This window comes from Haliaeetus albicilla, chromosome 21 (assembly GCF_947461875.1).
Source record: "Haliaeetus albicilla chromosome 21, bHalAlb1.1, whole genome shotgun sequence".
Classification (NCBI taxonomy): domain Eukaryota; kingdom Metazoa; phylum Chordata; class Aves; order Accipitriformes; family Accipitridae; genus Haliaeetus; species Haliaeetus albicilla.
The window spans coordinates 19,683,912-19,705,641 of record NC_091503.1 but is presented as its reverse complement, the minus strand read 5'-3'; the positions used below and the strand labels follow the sequence as shown (position 1 = coordinate 19,705,641).

General features: G+C 39.1%; 1 long non-coding RNA gene across 1 annotated transcript in view; it reads left to right on the top strand.

Annotated features, from left to right (window-relative positions):
* Positions 1 to 21,730, top strand: part of LOC138690331 (uncharacterized) — a 76,240-nt gene that overhangs the window by 45,972 nt on the left and 8,538 nt on the right. Inside the window, exon 4 of the long non-coding RNA XR_011329169.1 lies at positions 9,718 to 9,811. This is a non-coding gene — a long non-coding RNA (uncharacterized lncRNA). The remainder of the gene's footprint in view (positions 1 to 9,717; positions 9,812 to 21,730) is intronic.

The following is a 21,730-nucleotide window of genomic DNA, read 5'->3' as shown; positions in this document are numbered from 1 at the left end:
CCTGAACATCTGTAATAGAGAAGCATTCTCCCATGAAACACTTTTCTATGAATCCTGGCATTTCACTACTTTACACTTCAATTGTTCTTGACTAAGAAATGCAACAGGAGGATTCCAGAGGCTACCCAGTGGAATAAACAACAGCCTTTATAAATGCAAAGACTATAAATAAGCAGGCTGGTAAGAGCTGGGTATCTGTCAATTTAAATGGCATTCAGCATGTGAACTTTTAATTGAGATGAAGCATTGTGGCACAATGTATTCCATTCATTACTTTCCATTAACTTTCATGTGACCTATTTCTCTACCTCTTGACAGGTTCATCTTTCTGACAACTTCACAGAAAAAATGATATTTTTCTTTTCTGTCTGCTCAACTGTGATCTCAGTTTGAAGCATCGTGTAGCATTCACCACTAAATAAAATAATGCCAAAGGCATTAAACATTGCTTCATACTCCCCCTCCTCTTATTTAATTTTCCTTCTGTTTCTTAACCCTACTTATCTTAAAGTCTGGAAAAAGTATTTGGTGATCAATCTTCATGGTTTCCTTTTTGGCCAATTAAAATGAAAGAGATGTCTTGCAGTTGCTAATCTGGTGAAAGAATAGGAAGCAAGAAACACTAGAAACTATTGTTAACCTTAGTCCTTAAAAGAATACAGGCATACGTTAAAGAAGTGATTACTAATCATGAATCATAGTCACCAACTTTCAGATTCATAGGAATATTTTTATCCACACAGTTTCTGTCTTTGTTTACTTGATTCCTACTATAAAGGCAGCAAGAATGTGATTTCAGTGGTTGTGGCTGTAAATACAGATTTCTGATAATTCTTACTATGTCCTTGCTGAATTTCATCTTCCTGAAGTGAGTGGGGATTCTGCTATGAATGTTGCATGGTGAAAAGCCCTTCCAGTTTCAGCTAAATAATGGTTACTCTGTACCTTCATTTTTTTAATACAAAATGGTTTCAAGTCCTGCTTAAACATCTAGTGGTATAATATGCTCATAAGAGAGGGTTTATGAGCATGTTAGTTCTTGGGGCCACTGCTGTGCAGATAAAATGAGTGGAGACCGCTAGAATCCAATGCATACCATCCAGACGGTGTCAGGGGAAGGATCTATATATCTGTGAGGAAAGGGAGAAAATAAAGGTCTCTCCTTTCTAACCTATGTACAATTGTTAGATAAATCACCTTGTTAGGCAAGACCTAGAGTTTTTATTTGTCTAGCAGTGCAAGCCACACAACTACAGCCATACTGTGACAGTGATTTATTTATCAAAATCAAGATATGTTTTTGTATTTCCTATGGAGAAGACACCGATATGATTCACTCATTTACCATCCAGTTTATGTTTCATTACTAGCAATGGTGGTAGACTGAGAATGAGGTTTTAATTTATTTATTGAATCTGAATAGAGCCCCAAATCCAATAATGAAAATCTTTATGAACAGTGTCATTTTAAGAGCTGATTTTGAAGAAGTGGGGTCTAAATGTTTTTAGGCTGTTCATACTAGTTTACAGCAGTTACAGGGTAAGTTACATTCATGTGTGAAAGTATTTCTTGTAAGAAGTATCTGTTAAGGAAAATTCTAAAAATATTGGAAAAAATATTTTGATACATGCAAAATGAAAATGGTCATTTATGTAGTAGGAATATAGTACCTATCTACTGCTGAGGTTGGTACCTGGAACATATAAATGCAGATTTGGCTAAGCAGAAAAATAAATTCTAGTGTATGATTGATTAGGAAAGTTATCTGATTATGCTGAACTTACTTAACTAATTTTATAGTTTGTTAAAATAATTTGTTTAATTTCATTCAATAAAACTTACTTAAATCCGTTCGCAGTGTCCCATCCAGAAAATAGCACATCCCTTCCTCACAAACCTAAGGTTACTGTAAATTGTTACCCAGATGCTCATTAAGAGACAAGCTGGCTATTTACCTTTGGTCAGATAGTTCCCAAGAGCTAACATGAAGATTAAAACTGCTGTGTCAAATACTGGAGAGAGAATTTCAAGCCTCCAACATGGTCTGTGTGAAAGATTTCTGCATTCTCTGTAACTTTTTAATCTGCAGCCCAGGAAGTCATCAATTTAAATTCCCATATTGAAATAAAACAAAAAATACTGACATTCACTTGCTATCTGATTTCTTTCTACTTAGCCTTTGTTTCCTGAAAATCACCTCTTCTTTCCCTAGTCACATAGTATAGCAGCTCTTGAGATCAAAAAGTCATACTCAGTTTCCTTACTCCAACATCTTTGCTTGATTTTGCTGTAGGATAACTTATTTCATTCTGACTTGTAAAAGGAATAGAGCTGAATGTTGCCATTTTGATTTATTGAGAAAATGGTTAGACCCTACAGGCTAGTTTCTGCCTCCACAGTAGAGCATGTGGTGCAGATAAGATCTTCCCACAGGACCTTCATTTCTCATAGGTTGTTAGAAGTGCTGTGGGACTAGAGCCCCCACTGCATGCCCAAAGGATGTTATTCCAAGAAGTACATATTTCTTGCTCCTGAGCTGACATGTGCTCTGCAGCTGGGAGCAAATGGGGCCATGATTTGCTGTATGGTCAAGGTTGAGAGATTGGTATTAAGAATCCTGTGTGAAGGAGCAGGTAGTCAATGAAAATACCAAAATACTTACTTTTCAGGAAAAAATGGATTCAAGCTTCATGATTTCTCATGGATATTTTTGCTCCTCTGAGGCATGTAACCCCTTCCCTGGGAAAGGAACATCCACAACATCCTATTCTGTGATACCTAGGTCTAAATGTTATCTGGAAAATGAAAGAGGAAGCACGGACTGTGATATGTGCTTCAGGGCTGCTCGCTTGTCACTAGAATACAAGAAGGAGATAATTGAGATGGTAGCTAATTGAGGTGGTGGTGGAAGCACTGCTGAAGGTGACTGCATTACGCCAGCAATTTTTTTTAGGACAGTTTGCTGTCTGGAGACCTTACTGAATGCCACCAATCTGAGACATAAAAGCAGTGGCTACTGCTTTATCAAGGTTGTTGCTTAATCTTTTATAAATGGTGAAAAGGTCACAGCCTTTTCTTCTAACGTAAACATCTGAGCAGGCATTTCTGCATTTTTTGTTATTGATTTTGTTATTTAATAGTAACTTGTTAACTGCAAGGCAATCAAAACTGAAGTGGAATCATAGAGGCATGGTAAATATGGAACTCCAAATGTCACTTGATAGTGATATATGCATTGCATCATTGCATGCATTGATAGGCGTTACACATGAACTGTTTCCTTGTGTTTGGCTCATGTTCTATGCAGCTTAGGATATAATTTCTCAGACAATTTAAGTTCCTAATTAAATGTGCTCATTATTTCAATTTATTTACCTATACTTCAGTAAACACCTGCCTAAATTGTGAACTATGAAAGAAGTTAAAGTTTACTGCTAATTCATTTTTAAGACAAGAGAACTACCTAACATAAAGTAAACCCTTGTGGTAGAGCAATGACACTCTGATTAAACAACTAGTGAGCTCCCATTCACTACCATTAACATATTTGTAATTAACAAACAAAATTTTATCTCCCACCTTCTCTTATAGGGTTGTATACTCCTGACTTGAAAGCACCTTTGAAAATCAGGTCTTCTTCAGAAGAGTCCTACAAATCCTTGTATTTCGTCACTAACTCTCACACATTTCCCACTTCAGTTACCATCTGTAGCTATCACACCATGTCAACAATGCGCTCTTTCTCACCAGGTGTGAAGAGCATTACTATTCATGTTCTTTATTTTCTTATTTACATCTTGCACTTCTAGTTACTCTGCCTCAGGTATCTTAAGTATTAATCACTTTGAAGTCACTTGTGCTAACCTGAACTTGGCTATCCACGTACCTCCCCATCATCAGCAAACCAAAATGCGCTGATTACATATTTGAAAGCAGACTGGCATGCTGTTTTTTTGCTGTGACACAGGTTTTTTTCAAATATGTACAAACCAGTCTCAATCTTCTGTTCATTTCCTCTTCTCAGACATCTTTCACTGTGTTAACTTGTCCAGTAGGCATGCAATCAACAATATTCTTTATAAAATTACTTGCAATCTCTCTGGAATGGCTTTTATTAGCACTGTCCAGGCTCATTTTATCTAGTTAAACTTGTTTCACATTTTCTTCTCTTGGAAATAATAGTAATTCCCTCTGTTATTCACTGAAATATTGCTAGGAAGCCTTCAGTCTGTAGTCTTGTTCGGTAACACATGGATTCCAAGTGGGTTAAGTTTAGGAAACAGCAGGATGGGACTTTTTCCTGAGCTACTTAAGCTGTTGCAATTTGCTGACAGCATTAGTAGTAGGAAGAGGTGATGGGATGACTCATTTCGTTATACTGGGTACCAAACTGATGCAGCACTGGAGAGATGAGATCTAGCTATTAAGCTGAATTGGCTGGAGTCTGCTTTTGGGGTAGGAGTGTTGGTTTCTTATCTTCATTGCCCCCAGGAAGTTTGAAATTGTTCATAGCAGACAGTATGTTTACCTGCCAGTTCTCACAGAAGCATGCACTTACTATTATGTTAACATTAGCAAACACTGCTCTAGGCATTGCTATGGACTCATTCCTCTAGCTTTTTATTTGCGGCTCAACTTTTTAACAGGATGCATTTTATCAGCTTTCTGGAAACCTTCTATATTTAACAGTATGCTGCAATATTCATGCTAGGTCAAGAAGATAGCACTGCACTTCAAGAAAAAAATGAACACTTTAGATGTATATTGGGGGATAGCAATGAGAATGAGCAGAAGTCTTCAACGTATGACCTTCAAAGAAAGACTGAGTGAACTGGTATTACTGAGAGTAAAAACCAGAATACTGAACGCAGTTGAATTAACAGCCTTCAAGTACATAAAAGGCTGCTTCAAAAAGAAAAAGAATGATCTGTTCTCTCTGTCCATGGTGAATAGGTAAAGAAATACTGAGCTAAAGCTGCAGCAAGAAGATTTGCTCTAAGTCCTAATGTGACATTGGCATACAGAAGAAGTTAATTATCACCTGCTCTGTACTGGCTCAGCCATTCTAGCCAGATTCTTTGGGGTTTGCAGGATGGTTCTGTGAAATACGTTACTATAGCAGTTATTTTTTATTATTTCAATTTTAGAAGTTCTTTGACCTTTTAATTAAATTGTGGTCCTGTTTTATTAGGCGTCCTATAAGCACAAAACCAGTCCCTGCCCTGAAGTGGCAACTCAGTATTAAAAACCATTATCATTGATTTTTTGCTTTGTGGTAGCACTTAAAAATGCCAGGCAAGGCTTCAACTCCTCTGTGTAAGACAGAGTATACATACTTGACCATCACAACTATCCAAGGGTATTACTGCTAAAAGGCCTTCTGCTCTGTAATGGTATAGAACAAGGTCTCTTCAGGTTCTCAAGCAACCATTGCTCATGATGTGGAGCAATGTAGTTGCAATAATTGGTGATCCTATTTTAGGCTTTGTCTTCCATAAAGATTTTAATTACTTAATTTGTCATTTTTCCTTTGGACAGCCCTGTGAAAAAGAGATTGGCTTCAACATATCCATGCAACAAGAATAAGTCTCCACTCTGTTGCCACTCAGAATGGAAAAGGTGCAAATTTTAAAACTACACAAAGCCACTCATAATTTAAGTAGCTTCTTAAGATGCTTCTTACCATTTCTTGACATCTGTTTGGTTATATTCCAGCTAAGTGTTGAAGACCCACAGCGAAAATTGTTCATCTTTGTTTAAAGGGAGGCAATTTAATCAGGATAAGTCTTTTATTTTTGTAAATAAGGAATTTTACTGTATAGATGATTGAATGAGACTATCAAGTGCTTTGGCTAAGAAATTGAGTGAAGAGTAGTAATAAGTCATTATTGTGGAGATATTAAAAAAAATTGTCATCATGCTTTCCACTTAAATAGTATCTCTCATTTAAGTCTCGAAGTGCTGAAAAAAATATTTGAGAAGTCCTGTAAGACAGATGAGTATTAAGAATCTCCAATAATACGGAGACACCAAATATACTCTTAGCCTTGAAGAGAACTTGTAAAGACACACAGAAGTTCTTACTCATGTTCTGATCAGTGAGGAACACAAGATCCAGTAAGAACATTTTCACTTATATTCTTGAACTCCCATTGTTCTGCTTTTCCTTTCAGAAAGATGGTTGCTGTTCTAATAATGTATGAAATTCTATCTGAAACATATAACACTCTTTCTATGCAACTTGGAGAGGATTTGTGAGTGACTGTCGTGATTTAACCCCAGCCAGCAACTAAGCACCACGCAGCCACTTGCTCACTCACAATACAAAAAAAAAAGTAAAACTCATGGGTTGAGATAAGAACAGTTTAATAACTAAAGTAAAATAAAAGATGATAATAATAATAGTAATAGTAATAATAATAGTAATGAAAAGGAATATAACAAAAAAAAAAGGAGAAAAACGAACAAACCAAGAAAAAACAAGTGATGCACAATGCAGTTGCTCACCACCCACTAACCAATGCCTGAGCAGCGATCCACCCCTCCCAGCCAGCTCCTCCCAGTTTACATACTGAGCATGGCATTCAATGGTATGGAATATCCCTTTGGCTAGTTCAGGTCAGCTGTCCTCGCTATGCTTCTTCCCAGCTTCTTGTATACCTGCTTGCTGGCATAGCATGGGAAACTGAAAAATCCTTAACTTAGGAGAAGCGCTACTTAGCAACAAATAAAACATCAGTGTGTTATCAACATTATTTTCACACTAAATTCAAAACACATTGTACCAGCTACTAAGAAGAAAATTAACTCTATCCCAGACAAAACCAGGACAGTGACCAAATTACAGCAAAGATATACAATGGCTACACTTCAGAAATGTTTAACCTTTCAGGGAAATATCTGATTCTGCTGTAATTTCCTAAGTGTATGGAAATAGATGATGTTTTTTCCAAACTTAAAGAGATTTGTTAGGTAACACCATGAAACTGTATTTACCATGAGGAGAAGAGCTAGTTCCATGAAGTTGGATATTAGAAAAGATAAAAAAGACTTTGGACTATGGAATAAAATTTCTTCCCCACTGCAGGTTGTTATTATTTAATACACTCCCAAATGATGCATGCTCCAGAAAAATCAGTGTCTTGAGAGTGAGTTTTAAGACTCCTTTTGCAAGATATGGATGCATTTAAATTCTGCAGACCTTGAAATACATGGCTTATACTTACAATACATATGCTATATGCAAAAGATTGAGTGAGGAAATAACAGGCTTCCTGCTTCATTTATTCCGAGAAAGCAACTCATTTCAGCTGTATATCTGTTCTTGTATGACTGATGTTTAAATTGACTAGTGCTAAAACAGAAATACATGTCATCTACTCCTGATATTAACTCTGATTTTAGAAAGAGGTGAATACTTGATTTTTTTAACTTGTTAACTGTAACAAACAAGTACTTAATGAGCAAAAGAATGAAAAAAAAATCTGTGTTTCTAGATTTCGTTTTTGTTCTTGTTTGACTGCAGTTTCTAAGAAAGTGCTGGCTAGACTCCGAAAATTTTTTATTTCATCCTAGCATTTATAAGGTGTCCGTACTGATATAGAGGATTTTGTTATGGGCCTGCACAGCAGAATAGAAACTGTATTTATTCCATTTGCAGATAACACAGCACTAAGAGGGACTACAGAGAAATCAGAGAGAAGATGAGGATTTGGAAAGATCATGACAAAACAGAGTGACTTGAAAAAGTGGGATGCAGCTGAGTAAGATCAAGGAAAGGTTCTACTCTTACAAGAAGAATCAGCTACATAAGCACAGAACAGAGCTGGTTGTTAGTACGAGCTCTGCAGAAAAGGACCTGGCAGATCTAGTAGACCACATGCTCAAGATAAGGCAACAGTTGCAAAAAAGGAAGATGCTCTAATACAGTGTAAGACAGGAGCCTGCCTTGGAAGGCACATCAGCCTCTCTTTCTGATCTACTCAACATTCATTAGATCTAAGCTGGAGTACTGTATCAAATTTGACCAAAACTCTTCTGATAGATGGACAAATTGAAGTCAGTCCGGTGAAGAACAGTAAGGATAATGAGAAGTTTGAAAACATAACCTTGGAGAAATGTTGAAAGAGGAGAGGAGAGGAGAGGAGAGGAGAGGAGAGGAGAGGAGAGGAGAGGAGAGGAGAGGAGGAGAGACATAAAGGCTGCTGCAGAGAGGAAGGATATAATCTGCTCTCCATATCTTTTATGAATATAACTGATAGACTTAAATTAGAGCCAGAGAGATGTAAACTGGGCAGTGGAAAAAGTTTCCAGCACTAAAGTGTATGAAGCACTGTAAATAGACTGCCTAACGTTGTTATGGAATGGCTTGTTTTGGAAGTTTTAAAGAATTGGTTAGACAACATCCGTCAGGAATGTTGGACACAGAATGGATCCTCCTCAGGGCCTGGGAGATGGAGTAGCACCTCTAATGAGGCTGTTAGCTGAATGATACCTGAATGGTCCTATGGGCACTTGATTACAGTGATAGATGTATATTATGGTCAATATTTTCAAATGTAGACTTTTAACCTCAGGCATGTATGTAACAACATTCTCAGTTACCCACACGCATGACTTAATTCTCTGAAGTTCTGAAGGTGCATAGCTTAAGCTTTGCACATGCTATAGATATAGAAGAACATAAATACTAACATGGCTTCATACTTCATTTTCCTGTCTGACTGCACCAGATGCTCCAATGCAGATTCGTGAGACCCTAAATTAGGCAGTGATAGGATAATGTGCAATAGATCTCCTTCTAATACCTAGTAGCAAAGATTGGCTTAAATTCTCAAGCATGCAGTTTAGTGTTTCTTCCACCTTGTGTATTAATAGCAGTCATTTAAATTCCAGATGGTATTGTTATCCTTTTAAATGTTCAGTCACTTTTAATATCGTTGGTTCCATGCTCTCTGCAGTTCAGTTGCATGTGGTGTGAAAAATGATTCTGTAATATCTTTTTAGAAGTGTCCAGAAGAACTAGTGGACATTTTTGCTGCTGCTGTTAACGTTGACGTGTCTTAACAAAACATTCCAGCTGTCATGAAAATCTCTCAGCTGCAGACTGAATTTTATGTAAACAAGCAGCCCCACCCCGAAACAGACAGTAAGCCATGGTTATCTGAATCAACACTGAATGAAAACCTGGGTCTCTTATACCCTGCATGAGTTCCATAATTGCTTGCAGTCCATTTAAAAACCAACAGCAGATGTTCCATAGTGCATTGCATACTCATTATGCTAGAGGTGGCTTCTATACCTTGGCATTTGAAGAACTGGGTTGGAGTATGTGAAATGAAGGCTTGGGTATCTGCTGCAAGCCAGGAAACACAAGCTAAAACTGAATTTTCTGTTTGCTAGGTGAGCATCTGAGCATTCAAGATCTTAGCATTTCTAGAATGGCTTACTCTGTTAAATGCTGCCCTCTTCTCCCTGTTGGAAGAATTATGAAACACAAAATCATGTGAGGAAAATAAAAGTGGGGGAGGGATTGCCTTTTGGAACAAAAATTATTTTTTGAAATCAGTAAATGCAATCATGTTGCCTGTCAGCGATAGGAAATGGTACTTCAGACTGCAGTCCAGATAATGCCTCACGCTGTTTTATGTTATGTTTCTGTACTGTTGTCCATTCCCTATTCCCATATCTTTGTCTTTTTTTTTTCCTCTCCTCCAGCCTTTCCTTGTATGAAGATGGAGAGCCACTGCCTTACGTGCAAACTGTCAGCAAGTCCCATTCTCAAAAGTTTGAGTTGACCAACATCAGATGGGTAAGAAGTTCAGCTTCCTGCTCTCTCCTGTATGTATTAGGCTGCATTTAGCAGAACTGAAGTTCATTTGTCACCTTGCCATTTGCTGGAAGGTCCAGGGCTGAAGTATTTGCCTATTTGTTTGCATCCTGTGTAGGTACAAGGACACCATTACCATTGAAGCATACAAACCAGATATTGAAGAGACATTGTCGCTTCCCCCTGACTCCCTTCTCATAGCAAGCACACAAGCAGATTTTAAGATATAAATGCCATTAACTTGCTCTCTTGAGAGGCTAGTAAAAGCACACGTGTGATCCGTTTCGTAGCTGAGATACAAAGGTGCAGTACAGCTGGAGGGAAGGGATATGAGTGTTCATGTCGCCTGGCCTGCATTTTACGATTCTCAACACCCAACATATGCCTAACACATTGAACTCTGCTGACAGGCTGTCTCCTTTTCAAATGGAAAAATATGACCCCACTCATGAGCACTGCTCTCTGAAATTCCAACCTCAGAGTGATGAAATCTCTTTTGTTCTCTTCTAGGCCTTTTCTCAAAGGGATATAAAACCTCTGCACTAAAACAGTTTTGGAAAGCTTAGCTCTGCTTTCGGAGTGCCCTACCTTTTCTCTTATGCCTGACTACTTTCATTAAAGTGTCAGACAGGTTGGGAAAAGCCACTTGTGCAATCAGAATAGGGGTAAGACTTAACAAAATGGTTTGGTTTGGCCTAAGTTACGACAGATGCTGTAGCACCACTCATAAATCTGATGTTATTGGCTGTCCTTTGCTAGAATTATGTGGTTCATACCATCATCCCTTGTCGCTGGAGAGTTCAGAAGCATGCTTTATCATTTTGTAAAACATTAACATAAACCTATTAAAATGCAAAAGCATCACATTAATATGGGGTAAATCACCTAGTCTGGAGCCTTTAAGGCAGGCTGTGAATTATTCAGTACCATGATAGATTTAGCCAGCACAACACAGCAAGCCTCTGATTAGCCCCAGGATAAATTTTGAGAGGTCATTAAGATCAACATATTCCTTTAAATGTACCCTGTGTATGTGAGTGTATGTGAAAGTGGAAAAAAAAAAAGAAAAAGAAAAAGAAATCATAAGTCTTAGGAAGGACAATCAAAGAGGTCCCAGTCTTACAGGTTGTAATAAAACATGGCCAATACCAGACCCAGCTGAAATAGCCTGGAGGCAAAATCACCTTTTGTGTTGTCCTGCTTACAGCAACAATTAGGAGAACGGAGTTTCCAATAAGAGATGTGAGCATGAATCCCTGATAACTGAGTGTCAGAGACCATTTGTCAAACACCAGGTAAATAAACAAACCTGGTTCCAGTGGAGCTGCTTTAAACAAAATGGAAAGCAAACACAGTTTCAGCAATATCCAATCATCACTAATGCATGCACACAAATCTATTCGGTATTTGTAGAAGAAAAAGAACATACAAACATAATATACCTAGGGTATTTGTATGCTCATTTAATTGGCTTTTTTTTTCTTTAATCGCAGATGATATCAAGTAGTGTCTTTCAGTCTCTAATTAGAAATACCTCCAACTAAGGTGAGCATTTGGTCCTGTTAATCTGACCAGGAGATGCATTACATTTAATTTTGGCTGTATATTGCCTGTCCTGTTTGCTTCTAGCACAGAAAGGAGTGCTGAACCCACAAATGTGTTTAATCAGGTATAGGACCTTCTTGCTGCTGCATGTGTAATCAATTTCTGCTATTAAGACTCCTCCGGGAGCTGGTAAATGAGTAGTATATGTAATTTCTTCATTAGCATACCTGTTTACTCCCAACTGTGCTTTGAAGTAGATTGGGGCAGGCTTCCCATCCAGCAAACTCTGTTCCTAGACTGGATGCATCACAGTGGTAAGTACCAACCTGATGAAATTTAGGTAACCTGTAGTTGTTTATATATATTCTGGCCCCTTCCCATCGTCAAAGGGGAATATCTTTAAAGAGCTCAAGAGAATGTTACTAGGGTTTGTGCATTGAAGGTTATGCAATGCAGTTCCACTGCAGAGTGCTTAAATTCCTTTTAGGATGGTATCTGTGCACTACTCAGTTCGATGCACAGAAGTGAGATCCTTACCACAGGTCCTTTCCTGCCCTCCCATGTGTAAAAGTGTACTTGGAGTAGATTGGTAAGTCATATATTGACTTTAAAATTGTCAGTAGACTGAATGGATGTAATATTTTTACACAGATTTCTTGAGGCAACTTTAATGTCCAGGTATAATGAAAGGTCAGAGTGTATATGTTGAAGAAAGCCTGTTCTTTGGCTCTGACCCATACATCTGGCACTTCTTTCCAAAAGAATTAGGGAAGACAGTGAACCTGCTAAGCTACCAGGCAAATTTTGAGACTTACCATTTTGAAATAGTTTTCTCATAAACACCCATTTCCTTATGTTTTCTGCTTCTCATTCTACTCACTTTCAGACCTCTAGCAAACAAATTTCTCAACAGAGCTCCTCCTCTAATGTACTTGTGCATGATTTTTTATATTGTTGCTCTAAATTTTCTAGTAGCCACAAAGCTTTCTGTGATGCCTTTGCCTGAAAAGGCATTACCTTCATAGGCACTGTTTGCATCTGTTACAGTGGTGTGAAACCTTTGAGAAGGTAGCCCTGAAAGCTTTTCAGATAGTTTCTAACTGTGCTCCTGAGACATTGGAACAACATGACTGGCTTTTTATGGCATAAATTGCAGAAGTGACATGAAAACAGATGAGTTTATTAAAACAGAGTGAATCACTGGTGACATTTAAGTCTAATTAAGTCAGGCTACTCAGCTTAATGATTTTGTTCCAGAGGAGGTAACTATTTTGGAATTCATAATGTTTAACACAGATCTTCTGGAATAGGGTATTGTACCTATGGGTGCCATCATCAGGGTCTGTAACAGCAAATGCTTTCACTGAAAAGGCTGTGCCAAGTTAAAGCACAGTGAAATTTATCCCAGCCATTTGATAATCCTAACCCAAAATGTTGTCATGGTTGAATAAACAGTTGGGGGTGGGAGGAGGGCAAAGGATATTCACAATGGCAAGATGAATCTATTTGTAGCCTGGAATAAGGTGGGTAAAGCAAAAAAGGTAGTTGTCATCCTCACCTATGAAAATGCCCTATAGTTTTATATTAAAAAAAAATATACAGAAGTGAAACATTTATTTTGGTCTCGGTGACAAAAGTACCACAAATTAAGGGGAAAGCTGCTAGATGCTGTCCTTCCCAGTGATGTACTCCATGCATTTCAAAATATAAACTCCTGTTAAATGTTCACCAGTGCCCTGGTTGGCTTTTCTTCCTTCTCTACTGGGCTGCAGCATTTCTGTCTCTATGCAGCCAAGACACACTTGTAATTAATTTTGATTTGCAGTATTTGCCTGCAGCTTAATAGTTCAAGGATATTTTGTTGGGTAAACTAGATATTGCTCCTCTGACATAGCTGCTGTTATACAGACAACCTTCCTGGAAATTAAACCTTAGACTTCTTCCTTCAGCATTAATATGACTGGCTGCTTGCTGCTCAGGCACTTGAGTAGAAAATGCTGTTTATTTCTTCAACAGAATGTGTTTAAATAGCCCCGTTATCACTGATGGCAAGCAATGCTCAAAGGGGCCAGTACATGCCTATATGCCATATCACCACCTTCTGGGACTTCAGGAGTCATATCTCCTTCTATGCATTAGATGGATGGATTGCATATAGAGCTTTTATTTTTTTTCCCTGCTACCCTGCAGTCAGGACAAAGTTGCTACTTGGCAACAAGAAAGTTCTTGACCCTGATCCTGTGGGGGCAGTTGTTTAGTTTGGGGTTTTGTTTTCTACTTTTTTGGTGGTGGGTTTTGCTGATGGCACTAAACATAGCAGAAAGCAGAACTATAGATCTCAGCACTTGAAATGGTTTTTGATGACTGCATAGAACAAGAATTATATCTGTAATGTGCCTATCATCAATGGGCACCCTTTGCAAGTCTTTTGCTTGCTGAAGTGCTTCCTTGAGTCCTCTGGGCAAAGGTATAGCAGGGTGGTATGAAAGCTCTGAAGTGCTCTCTGGCAAGGCTCTTTTCTAATCACAGATTTCTGTGTAGGGTGATGGGCTATGTTTAGGTTCCTCAATTCAAGTATTTAAAATCTGTCATAACAAATGCAGAGAGTTAAAATTACATGGACAAAACACACATTTTTGCATTCCCCTTTTTTCTTCCAGGTTATCATCTTTCTTATTTTGATTTGAACAGTATCAGTGTCTCAAATTGTTCGTTGTTACTATAGCTGTGTTAAAAAAAGCAATTGGCACTGGGCTCCAAAACATTAAGTGGTGCACTCAGTACATTACAAATATTAGGTTCTTACTTAGGCAATAGTGACCTATGTACAAAACCAAAACCAGATAAAAACCCCAAACCAAAATCAGTAAAACAGACAAAACAATCCCACATGCAGATAAATAAATTATTACTAAACCCAGATCTATTTCACTACATCTGCAATACGTGAATACAGCTATCACTTTTCTTGCTTTGTGGAGAGTTGTCATCTGTTGTGTCCTTGCTTCACTGTAAAATTGCACTGGATCTGCCATATCAGACATGCAATATTAAACACCACAGGCAATGGATTCATGCACAGCAAATGTTATGTAAACTGTTGAGATAATTCTAAGTCCTAATTTATGTCACTGAACAAATCTTCTGTGTTTGTTCCTTCAGCTAAATTTACCACTCACACGGTTTGTTTATTGTTTCAGTCGGGAACCTATGAACTACAATCTTTTTCTAAAGCCAGCAGGGCATTCCTAAATGGACCTTGCTCAGAAGAATGGACATTTGTTTAATTGCAGTGCACATCATTTACATATTCTATTGCCTGTAAATGCAGCTCCATTGCTAGACTTTGTCCCACACAGAGAAACATAACAGTGAAGAGTAATCTTCTAGCTTGATGGTACAGGAGAGAGGCATAACTATGAGTGGTTAATATAGAAATAGCCAAACTTGTTTACACAGAGGGCTATACTGGCCAGCTGCCAGGAATCCAAGTGCTACACTTGATTTATACAGATATTTGCATAGTCTTATAATATAGAATACATTTTGCTGATATTAGCAACTTTATTGCAAGTGGAAATGAAAGTATTAATACCACTGCAATAAAAAGCTGCAGATTATTTGTTTTGCCTTCTTTGTAGATACAGCAGATGGTTTTTGTTTTGTTGGGAATGCTTAACTTCACATTTCCCTTTACATCTAGCAAGCTGCATGTCTGGGACACTAGTTGGCTGTATGGCTCTAAAGGGAATAGGATGGCATCAGATACTGAGATCTGGATTCTTCCTTTCATTTTCATGCAAGTCCTATCAAAGTGTTCTCATTATCTAAAAAGACAATGGAAAGAAAGAAGTCACAGCATTCTTCAGGATTCATGATGCTGCATGAGGCTAGACTGGTTGTCATGTTCAGACAATCATATGATAATACAGGAGGTCTCTAGTCCAACCTCCTGCTCAAAGCAGGGCCAGCTATGGGATCAGACCAGGTTGCTCAGGGTTTTAACCAGTTGGGTGTTGGAAATCTCCAAGGCTGGAGACTGCACAGCCTCTGTGAGCAATGTGTTCCCCTGTTTGACTGTCCTCATGAGGAAGAAAGCTTCTCCTTATAGCCAGTCTGAACCTTTCTTGTTTCAATTTATGCCCATTGCCTCTTGCCCTCCCACCATGCACCACTGTGAAAAGCCTGGCTTCATCTTCTTGATAACCCCCTTGCAGGTACTAGCAGGCTGCTGTTATGTTCCCCCTGAAGTCATACCTTCTCCAGGCTGAACAAGACCTGATCTCTCAGCCTCTCCTCATAGGGCAAGAGTTCCAGCCCCCAACAATCTTGGTGGCTCTCCACTGAACTTGCTCCAGGTTATCAATGTCTTTCCTGTATTGAGGGGATGCTGTTGGCCTTCCTTGCTGCCAAGCATGCAGCTGGGTCATGTCCAGCTCATTACTCATCACAACCCCCAGGTTCTTCTCATCAGAACTGCTTCCCAGACAGTCAGTTCCTGCTCTATCTTGATGCTGGGTCTCTTCCTTCCCAGGGGAAGGACTTTGGATTTGTACTTCTTGAATTTCATAAGGTTGTTGTCAGCCCATTCATTCCTCCGTCTGTGTAGGCTCCTGTGAATGGCAGGTCTGCCCTCAAGGGAGGACCATCCTCCTCCCCTCCCCTGCCAAGTTTGGTGTTATCTGCAAACTTGTCAGTGTGCTTTCCATCACCTCCTCTAGGTCATTTATAAAGATGTCAGTCAGAATAGGTCCCAGGATTGACACTTGCGGTACTGCACTAGCCACCAGCCTCTGGGTAGTGTATGACCCATTAATCACTATCCTCTGAGCCTAATCATCCAACCAGTTATTTACCTATGTTGTTGTTCACCCATCCAGACCATAACATCCTGCAAGAATATACTGTAGGAGACAATGCCTTGCTAAAGTTGAGGTAAATGTCAGCCATTGCTCTCCTGTTTGTCCACAGATCCAGTCATTGCAGCACAGATGGCAATCACGTTGGTCAGACATGACTTACTCTTGTTCAATCCAGACTGTTCCTAATCACTTCTCCCTGTTGTACCCAGAAATGTGTTTCAAGAGGACTTGTTTCATGATTTTCCCAGGCAGCAAAATGAGGTTGACTGGCTGGTTGTTCTCTGGATTCTTCTTTTGGCCTCTTCTGAAGAGAGATGCATCATTTGCCTTTATCCAGCCATCTGGGCTCTCCCCTGATTTCCATCACCTTTCAAAGATGACTGAGAGTAGCCCTGCCAGCATTTTAGCCGTTTCATGACCACCCATGGATGTAGCCTGCCATGTACTATGGTCTTCTACAGGTCAAGTTCTCACAAGTAATCCTCATTTTCTGCTGGTAGTTCTTATTATTGAACCCTTTCTTCTAAACAGAGAAGCCTGGGAAATCTTATTTGTGAGGACTGAGGCAAAGATGACATTGAGTAATTCAGCCATATCTGTGCCTACTGTCACGCACCCCATGTAACAATGCTGCCACAGTTTCCCTGTTTGTCCTTTTCGTACTAAGGGCTCTTGTTGCCCTTGATACCCGCTCCGGGTGTCAACTTTTGGTAAGCTTTTGCTTTCCTAGCTTTGTCTCTGTATGCCCAGAAAATATTTCTATATTCATTCTTTATAGCCTGTCCCTGCTTCCACCTCCTGTATACTGCCTTTTCACGCTGAAGCTTTATCTGAAGTCCCCTGCTTAGCCAAGAGAGTCTCATGAAGCATCTACTTGTCTTTCTGAATATCATGGTGGATCATTCTTTCACTTGGACAATGCTGTCCTTGAAGACCTGCCAGCTTCCCAGAGGTCCTTGGTCCTTCAGAGCTACCTCCCGTGGGAACCCACTCACAGTCCTCTGAATAAACTGAAGTCTGCTCACCTGAGGTCCACCTGAGTGCTCTGCTACTGTCCTTCCTCACACCTGTCAAGATCTTCAACTTCACTATTCCATGGCCATTACTGCCAAAGCTACTATTGATTACCATATCTCCAGCTAGTTCTTCCTTGTTAGTGACTAGCAAATCCAGCTGTGTGTCACCTTTGGTTGGCCCATGCTGTATTGGTATCAAGAAGATACCTTTGATTCCACAGACTTATTCTGTTGGGAGGTGCATCTGACTGCTTTGTTGCTTGCAGTCAACTTACAGGCAAGTGTCTGAAGCCCTCAGATTTACTTAAATTGATTTTTTATTTTGTTTGTTTTCCAAAAGATTTTTCTGTGTTATAGAGCTCTGATGCAACATTTGCTGTAGTTGGGTAGACATTTAGCAGTCAGATCAGTACAGCTATATCGAAACAAATCCTGCTAGACCTAAACTAGATCTGTAACCAGCTGTACACAGCAGTCTCCTCTATTTGGATGCCTTACTGACCACCTTAATCCCAGGACACAGATGCAGCCCACATGCTGCCAATAGTCATCCCTATTACAGAGTATGCTGGTTAGATTCCAAGGGCAGAAACTGAAATCTTGGAGGAAGTATATGAGTTTTTTTCTGACTTTGAAAATGGCAGCACAATTGTCATCCAGACAGAACATTCTCTGCATTTGACTCTAAGGAGCATCCTTTTTCAAAGATGCTGTGCTTTGCTGTTGCTTGCAGTGCCCTCTGTGGAGAAGAAAAAGCTCTGAGTAATCCCTGAACACAAGAACAGTAGAGAGTCCTCTTACAAGGTCTTGGCATTATCTGTAGAAGACGGTGGACATCTTAAACATAGGCAAAGACTTTTAGAACTTTATACACCTGCCAACAGACTTCTCTGACTTTCCAATAGCTCATGCACCTTTACCTACAAGAAGTAAAATGTGGCATTTTAATTTTCTTAAATTGGAAAAAGCAGAAATAAGTTACTGCAGAGTGTCACTGGAAAGCTGGTTTGTACTGCATGACAAAGATATGATGGATGTATTGTCTTTCATATAAAATCAAAAGAAGGATTGTATTTTTACTTTTAAGTGAGTAGATGATAAAAAAAAAAAAGGTGATACTGTTTGAAGTTATACTTGGGCAACTTATGTGAACTACATCAAATGTGACCCCCTTCTTCCCTTTTAATGTTGATCCATCTACTTGATCTTGGCTCCTACATATTCATATTTCATTTAAATGTTCTTTAATAGCCTTCAGGTCAGAAGTGCAGATTCAGAGAGCCCTACATGATTAAAGGATGTATAACCAATCCAGTGTTGGTTGTTAGGCATTTGGGGAAATCCCTCTTGTTTGTTAAGAGTATACAGAAAATTGCATGTTCCTCAGAAAAAGTTATACACCTGTATTTGCTGTCCCCTATTGCTGTGTATTTTAAGAAGAAAGAGCAATAAGTTTACGTTCAAAGACTGTCATAGGTATGGAGTATAAAGTGAGAATGCTATCTGTGGAAATAAAAAGGAAAATTTCATAGCGTAATAAAAAGATCTAACAAACTCTTAATCTTGAAATGCATATTATTTTTTTATGCAACTTACCGGTATTTGTTTTTCCTTTTCTAACTGCTCTGAGGAAAAGCAGTATACATCCTTTTCTGATAATCAGAGAAGCAAGGACACAGTAGTTCTGCCCATGGACAGAAAGCATGTATTTCTCTTGTGTTTTGAAGACAGGTGCAAGCTCACTTTGCTCAAACTGCAAGGCCCCTAGCAGTTGTATAGATTCAATAGTGGGGCACTGAACTCAAGGTATGTCCTGCTGAGAAACTAATGGCTTCTACTTGGCTTGGAGCAAGAAGAGTGAGCTCCTGCTTGGTTGCAGAATACAATGTAGAAATTAACAGTCAAATGAAAACTCTAGGTTTTATTATGGTTTTCAGAAGACTAATAGACTCCCCCCCCCCCCCCCCTTTGCAGAGGTTGTGTATTGCAGGTTGGTTGCCCACACTGCCACTGAAGAACAAAAGTGAAAAGCCAAACAAGGGAGGAGTTTGTCATGTATAGGTGAAGTTGCACTGCAGTCTTGCATTAGACAGCAACATATACAGCTCTATATACCTAAGTGGTAGGACTTACATAAGTAGTGTGTCCAGTCCTGCGTCTGCAAAGACTTTCATATTATTAGCCCATGTTAAAAATCCATCCTTTGAGATAGCCAGCCAGCTGAGGTCTCTGAAGGTGGCAGGTACAAATTAAAGACTGCAGCAAGTAATGAGTATTGAATGTCTTTGGCAGAGTGTTACCATAGGGAACAGGGAACCAACAGGGAAGGTTACTGTAAGTGGAGAAAAGTAACTTGTAGGGTTGATCTGAAATGTATCCTTTGATGTGAAACAATATATCTGCAAACCTCCCTTTGACCTTCTTATTAAGCAAACTAATAATTTGAAAATAAAGGAGGTACTGGAACATTAATTGGTATGATTAAGTTAACCTTCCTCTTTTCTGAAAGCAAATCCCACTGTCCTGTTTCAGTTCATTCTGTGTCAAAACTAACCTTGGAGTTGCTGAAGTAAGAGAATTCCATAAAGGACTAGGATAAATGCTGTTAAAACTAGCACTTTTGGAAAGAAAAAGGGGTAATTGCCCATTACTTTGGGTGGTAAAGTGTAAATCCTTTCTTCATCCTCCACTGTGATAGTCCCATTATTTAAAAATTGAGTCACTTCACTACGTCCAAGTACAGCATGTGGTCTATTTCTAGAATAATGGAGAGACCTCAGATATACATCTCATCCTTAGGATCTTATACACAGATTAGTTTATCTGAACAAACACTTTCTAAATAGTATGGACTGCCTTTAGGGGTGGAAAGGAGAGAAGGAAAATCTTCATAAAACTCAAGAAGAGGGGAAGCTATTGCGTGCTTAATTACCTTTCTGTCATTTTTCTCAAGGTCAACCATATGACCTGGGGAGGGAAGGAACTGAAAACTACTACGTAGTTGGACATTCCTTTATAATTTACAGATTCCTTAAAATTTCTCACTGGAGATACAGATCCTGTAGAGCAAATCTGAACCTACTAGTTCTAGACTTGCTTTTGCAGACTCCTTAGAAGTAATCCATGTCTCCTCAGGGGTCCAGAAACCACAGGTTGAAGTAGCTGAGATACTATAATTACTGGATCCCACACTTGCTGATTTCAGCCAAGGTAGCATCTGCTAAGTACTGCTCTGTAGATTACTTCAAGGAAGCATTTTGCATGATCAAATAAGGAATTAATCTAAACAAATGCATGAACTTGTCTTTTGATTGCATCTAATACTGACGCTTAGTTACTTTGAGCAAGTGCTGACTCTTGTCAAAGTCTTCAAAATGGAAAGGAAGAGATTAACCATGTAGCTTCTCAGCTAGGATACCAGAATACACTATATTTAGCCTTATCTCTGGGTAAATACAGCTTTGTAGGCTGCTTTTGTTTTCACTACCTTTCCTTTTTTTATATTTAGACTTGCATCAATGTGGCATTTCTTCCTTACCAAGAACGCTGAGCGTGTTTGAACATCAGAGATGTCCTCCTTTGCTGAGAAACTGAACTGAATATAAATTCCTAATTGTCCCTTATCCGACTGTTCATTGTCAAAATTTTCAGTGGTCACCAGCCTTTGCTCTTTTAGTGCTTCTTGTGCCTTCCCCTTCCCTTGTCCATTCTGCTATACCCTCTAAGTTATTGACATGTCTAGTGTCCCTGCAGCTCCAGGTCTCCTTACCACCTGCTCCTTCTTTTGCTTTCCCAGGTGCTCAAGTTAATTCTTTAGGTTCTACTTTGTAATTCTCTCCTTTGTACTTGAGCGACATACACCGAACCACAGGTCACATCTTGCTTCTTCTTCTTCCACCACTAAAGGTCTTGAAAGGGCATTTCAGGAGCCAGAGAGACTGACTGTACTGAATTATTTCCAAGAGCCTTTTCAAGTCTTTCTCAAGCAGAAGTCCCACTCCTCCCATCAAGTCCTTCTTCGAGACTTCCATTTCCTTCCCTAAGCCTTCTTGTTGCCATTCTTTCTCCAAATGTCACGACTGTTACTGGCTTCAAGAAGAAGATGGAAAGGCTCTGTCACAAGCTTTTTCTGTCAACTTACCTTCTTTTCTTCTAATAGCTTTTGTTCCTGGTCTTTTCCTCATCTGTTTCCTTCCCCGGTGATGTATGCCAGCATGACTGAACTACTTCATTCCCCTCCTTCATCCATCTGGTGGCTCCTTCTATTCATGTCCTAAATGCATTTTAATGTTCCATGTCTTTAAGCATATAAAAGTAATACCATAATAATCCTACTTTCTTTCATCTTCAGTATCGTTCAATGATAACCTCTAACGTTTCCCCACCTTCTACATACCCTCATTGTTCCCTACTGGTTTGTCAGAAGTGCAGCTCCTACAACCACCTTCTTCTGCCTGACAATCAAATCATGTTTTTGT